The sequence below is a fragment of the Acomys russatus genome, chromosome 7 (assembly GCF_903995435.1).
Source record: "Acomys russatus chromosome 7, mAcoRus1.1, whole genome shotgun sequence".
Taxonomy (NCBI): Eukaryota; Metazoa; Chordata; class Mammalia; order Rodentia; family Muridae; genus Acomys; species Acomys russatus.
The window spans coordinates 66584121-66590544 of NC_067143.1; positions in this window are offsets into that span (position 1 = coordinate 66584121).

The window sequence follows — 6424 nt, forward strand, 5'->3', positions numbered from 1 at the left end:
ACACAAAAAGCTTAGGGTTGAAACCAGGGGGCCAAGCATGGGACACACAGGACATCCCAGTTAAGGGTCAGATGGGACCAGCCTTGAGCCCCAGACTCCCTGAAAGACTCAAACACCACAGAAAACACAGGCTGACATGTTTGCCTTCTTGTTCAGGGTTGCCTAGCAACCACAAGTGACAAGCTGCCAAGTCAGTGATACAATCACAGCAGGCAGATCAGAGTTAGCCAATTAAAACTTTTTTTTGCATTTTCCTTTTTTATCCTCATAATTTCATTTAGTCCTGACTGCCCTCAGACATGGATTAAAAAGCCTGCCAGAGAAGGAACTCACGCATATGACACAGTCAGAAAATATCCCCTTATCACACTCAGGTGATGAGTGGAGTGGAGAGAGATTTTATTAAAATGAAGGTGTGGGGGCCTGAGAGTTACTACCTCTCTGAAAGTAAAACTCTTCCCTGGAGTTGTGGCCAAGGCTCCTGTCTATCACCAGTGCCCAGAATGGTGCCTGGCATGGAGGAGACACTCAGCAAGTGCCTGAAGAAATGGGTGACCCTGGGGAAAACTGTGAAGCTGGCAGCCACATCAGTGAGCCAACACCCCAGAATGCTTAGATGATAAACAAAACCTTAGTAACTTTCCCATATTTGCTCCCCTCTTCCTTCCCTGCCCATCCCCTCTCCTCTCCCATCCCATCTCCTCCCCCCATCTCTCCCTCCCCTTTCCTCCCCTCCCCTCTTCCCTCCTCCCTGTCTTTTCTCTTCCCCTCCCCTTCAGTCTCCTCTCCCCACCCCTTCCTTCTCCCTCTCTATGCAGGCCAGGCTGGCTTCGAACCGGTGACATTCTTGCCCCCAGCCTAGGGCTAGAGATTGCAGGCACCCACCGCCACACCCTGCTTCCCCACTTTCTTTCCTCTCCTCAGCTTTCAGGGTGGATTTTAGCAGCAGCAGGAAGAGTCCAGCGTTAGAGTGGGAAAATGGCTAGTTAGTGAGAAAGGATGGCCATTCCCTGATGTATGCTATCCTCTCACTTTCCCAAGTCCCTCAACACTCTTCTGTGGACGGCAAATCTCTCTGTATGTTCTGTCTCCACCCACGACAGAGACGGGGTAGGGGGGGGGGGGACACAGCAACACAGCAAATCCCGTCCTGAGACTCCCAGTGGTGTGATTCTGTCCCAGCCCAACACCTGCTTCAATTCCGAAGTGTCAACTCCGTGGGGATGCGGGTAAATGAGATTCTCAGAGACAGCAGCTTTGCTCGAAAATTTGTTTGTTTATTTTAAATGACACATAAAAAAGTCCTGTATAGCTTCTTTCCCTTAAAGCCCCAATGCATCGGGTGGGCGGCTCTGACCATCGGGGGCGCTCTCTTGTCTCCAGCCTTCTGTGGTCTAAGAATCTTTGTATTTCATAATAGTTCCCCTTTGGAGTTTTACTATCCTAGGCCAGTGTGTGTGTGTGTGTGTGTGTGTGTTTACATGTGTTTATGTGTTTATACATAAGAAGGACTTCTCATCGGCTAGACTGATTGACCAGCAAGCCCCAGAGATCCGCGAGCCGTCTCCCTAACCTCTGTCCTGTGTAATGACTTAAGAACGTATTATAGCGCCAGAAGCTTCTTGTTTTCCAGGGAAAGCTAAGAGCTGTAATGATAACCCTCCCTGACAAGAGTTGACAAATATCTATCAGGCCCATGGGGAGTAGGGAATCTCTTTTGACAACTCTATTATTTTTCTTTATCTCTAAATCTTTGGGGGTCAACCTTCCCTGTGGGAGATCAAACTCTTCCTCCTGTCCTCACTTTATATGAGAAAATAGGAAAACACTGGACAGTTTATAAAAATCTTTCCAGACACAACTCTGTAGACAGGTCTGTGGGGTACACGCCATATAAGAAAGATTTGTGAAAATCCTATGTGCCCACAGACAGCCCCACTTAGATGTGCTCACCATTTCTCAGGAATTAGAATTCCCCGTTATCCAAATTTTTTTAGCCAACCTCTCTTTAGTTGTGAGATGTAGATAGCATTGTCTTGTGTCTAGTATTATACTGAATTTGTTGCTTACATATGCATTTAAGCTGTAATGTAGTTTTAATTTTTAATTTTAATTTGTGAGGGTGGTGTGTGTGTTTTTTGTGTGGCGGTAGGAAGAGATATTCAAGTGCCCTTGTTTCCCTAAGATAGGGTCTGTTTTTGAGCTAGGCTGGCAAGTAACTGGCTCCATCAATCCTCCTAACAGTTTTGGGGTTACAGGAGCACAGGACTCAGCTGGTTTTTGTTGTTATTGTTGAAAGCGGGTTCTAGGGTTCTAGGGATCCAACTTGGGTCATCAGGCTCACACAACATGTGATTTTACCCACCGAGCTGTCTTCCTAGGCCCTTAGGGTTATATTTTAACAATAAAAATTTTAAATTAATTAATTAGGGGTGTGTGTGTGTGTGTGTGTGTGTGTGTGTGTGTGTGTGTGTGTGTGTGTGCACCACATGCATGCAGAATTCTACATGTCAGAAGAGGGAATCAGGACAGCTATCAGCCGCTTTGTGGTGCTGGGAATTGAATCGAGGTCCCGTGGAAGAGCAGCCAGTGCTCATAACTGCTGAGCCATGTCTCCAGCCCGCCCTGAGGGTTCTTTATATTCACATTTCAAAGCAGACTACCGTCTAAGTTTTCCATATACATTTTCATGATGTTTTTCTAGGTGGCAAAGGGCGTTCTTTGAGATACTGTGTAGTTTTCTTGACGGCATCGGGCTTGCTCCCTCCCAAGGTCTGGCCTGAAACCCGCTAGCTTCAGAGATCACAAGGCAGTGCCCTGACTAGAAATTTAACTCCAAGTCACTAACAGTAATTCATGCAGCTTGGTACACTTTGTCTTTCAAAAAATTTAATACAACACAGAGATGTGCGTACCACACATGCAAATGGTTCACTGGAGAATAACAAAGTGTGACACCCAGGCAAAGGCACAGGATGTTACAGGGTCTCTCAAAGGACAAAACTCATTTCTCCTCACTGGAGGCACCACTGACGTCACTTCTCTGTTAAGAAAAAGAAAGGCTCATAAAGCCAAACCAGACAGGCTGAATTCAATCTCTATGACACACATGATAATAGCATAGAAAACACCCACCCCACCCCTGACACACATACACACACAATAGATACAAAGACAGACAGACAGACAGACAGATGATAGGTGCATGTAAAAACAATGAGAACATAAGTAGGGTTTTGCTAATTTTATTTTGTTTGCTTTAGCAGATTTTTGTTTATATGTTCTCTGATGGTGGTAAATATGGGCTCTTTGTAAGGTGTGTTGTCAAGCGATTTCATAGGTTTTATTTTATGAAGCAATACTCGCCATGTCAAGGCCACACTCCCAGGAACGATGGCTGAAAGTGTGTTAAATTTCCTTGTTTACCAATCTGTCATGGGGCCTCCATAAATACCCACAGCTAGTACAGATTGAGGTCATTTCAGGATGATCTGTTCTCTCCCAGAAGTAACTTTGTTCTTCAAAGAAAAGCAACTCTCTATGGGTCCTATAGTTTGAGAGATTATAAAATTATAGACATGTAGGATGACTCACACTTTTCTGAATTATAATTTTTACTTGATGTCTAGCATTGTTGGCATGTTTCTGTGACCTTTCTTAATTGAAATTTTTGTCTAATGAGAATAAATTTCAAATATATGAGACAATGAAAATATAGCACACAGACACAGTGTCCACAGTCCTGTCCAACAGCAACAAAGAAGGGACTGAGATGCCCATTGTCTGAACTCAGGTGGTGATAGGAGAGGCCAGTTCATCTCTAAGTTTGTTGCTGAGAGTTTCAGTGCTTTGCAAAACATTCTATACTAGAGAGGAAAAGGTGCAGTCTCCATGCTGAGGAACGAGGTTGCTGACAGTTGATGGCACCATCTGTTTCTCTTCTGGCCAATGTGAGAATAACTCGTGTGGTCCTATGAGATGCCATCAGCGCTTTGATTGCCTTATTGTCTCCTCAAGCAGAATAAATAGTATGTTGGGCAAAGTAGGCATTACTAATCAATCCTGGACAGCCTAGCTATCCTGGCAAGGGTTAATCAACCAGAGCTGGCACGTGTGACCCAATTTTTGGCAGAAATGACTGCTTGAGGAGAAAGGGTCACCTGATACTTTGCCTTGGGAATTTTGACTTTTTCTCAGAACTACTTTGCACATATATCTGGTAGAAGTAATAAGGGAAATGAGAATTGTCTTATACCACAGTTAGCATTTTTAAAAGTGGATGGATGTTGGTCATATCTCTCCATCAAGCCCAAGGCCACATTTCTGATTCTTTCCATGAAATTCTGTCAAGCAGTCCTGCTCGCTCGCACCACAGCATGTCAGACAATACCACCAGTAGATGTGAGTTGACACTTGAGGCAAACCTTTGATCACCCCTGCGTCACTGGGCTTTGATTGAACAATATGGCTTCCCTTCATCTGTACAACTTTCATCCTTAAAAATCAATGGTGACCAATTTTCTCTGAAATAAAAGTAGAGTTATGTGTTCTTATAGATATTTGAAGAATTTATTTCTTTTCTCTTTAACTCGTCTTCTGGGAAGAGACATTAAATCACTGGATTTTAAAAAGAAGTCGGGAAAGAAAGTCTTAGGTGCACACTGGAAACAGGCACGGACAGCAACGCCTGGTCACCAAACACGATGTCCCTCAACAGAACATAATGAGACTCAGCACAGAAAGAAATGCACACTGTCACTTCTCAGCAGAGAGGGTGGCAACGTGAAACAGATGTGAGAGGGCAGAAGGCATCTGGAATCTGGGAGAGCTGAGGTTGAGCAAGAAGCTGGCCAATGTTGGGGGCTGAGCATGAATCCTTCTCCAGAGGAAGAGGCTAGTGGAGAAGTGAGCACATCTGGTTGCCTTTGGGTCCACACATCCCTTACAAATGCTGTCTAAGCGAACATTTGCATTTCATAGGATAATACATCATGGATTGGACGTTTGCATGTTGTAGGATGTTAATACATGCTGGATTGGACCTTTGCTTTTCATAGGATGTCAATACATCCTGGATTGGACCTTTGCTTTTCATAGGATGTCAATACATTCTGGATTGCTTCTAGAGCGTCCTTGGGGAATGAAAGGCAGGGAGAAGCATGGGACTCATGGCAAGCAAGGAGATGAAAGCATGAGCCATCAATGGCCCCCGACTAAGAGCTCAGGAAAGGCCTGATCAGGTTGGAGTTTGCCAAATGACATAGAAAGTCAAGGGTCATTTGGAGACAATCATTCAACAAAAGAGTTGCTTCTGGAAATACTGGAGCTGAGTTAAAGGGAAACCACCCACATCCATGCTATATCAAGATCGTCAGGGACAAGAGGCAGGCCAACCCAATTTCCATAAAGCCTTTGTGTTATACCCAGAGCAGACAACTCAAAAAGGTCCAGCCTCAGAATTAGATTGAAGCACGGTCCCTTCCTCTGTTTCTAGCTTCTCCATACTTCATGATGTATTTCTGGAAAAAAAAATCCTATTTTAATGATGCCAAGTTGCCTCCTTTCAGCACATTAAAAAAAAAGGGAGCGATTGGCTGAGGCTGTCACGCTGATGGGAATAATTTTGTCGCTGTGCAATTTGGCTCTTGCTCTAAAGCGAAGCACACATTTTCCTCCAGTGTATTTTAAGCCGGAGACTTCTAAGTAAATGGGAGGTGGCTGATTTTATTTCTGAGTGCAGCCAGCCTTCACTGGCATGGGCTCTGATTTGGCCCAATCAATTTTGCATTCATGCTGAGAGGCGAGTTGATCAAGTTCAAGGAACATCTGTATCCATTTATCTGGGGTTGGATGAAAACATGGGAGCCTCTCCTTCCAGAAGGTTTGAGCCCTTTCGGGGACTGATGCAAGTCTCCCGGACAATGACCTTTACAACTTCATCAACTTCAGGCTTGAGGGTGTGGCTCAGTTGGTGGAGTGCCAGCCTAGCATGCCTTTCATCCCGGGACTGCGTAAGCCAGGTTTGGTGGTGCCTATGATCCCAGCATTTGGGAGATAGAAAAAGGAGATTAAAACTCAGGAAGAAGTTGCCCTCAGTGCCATAGCAAGTCCAAGACCAGCATGGGACAAATGAGGCTTTGTGTCATAAAACAAAAGCAGTACCACCAGCAGTTCTGTTTCACTGGAGAATGGCCTCAGCAAATCTTTAACACACACCATCTTTGTAATTTATGGAGTTGTCTTTAGGAGTCGAGCTCTGCCAAGATTAGGTGTTTATTAGGGGAAACTTCATTATCTCGTTAAATAGTCTCCAAAAAGTGACCCAGCTGAGTGCTATGAAGTATATGAGCATCAGGGCGCCAACTCATCCAGACCCAGTCTCTCCTCAGTCTTGGTCTTCCCCTCTTTTTTTATTCCCACTTTC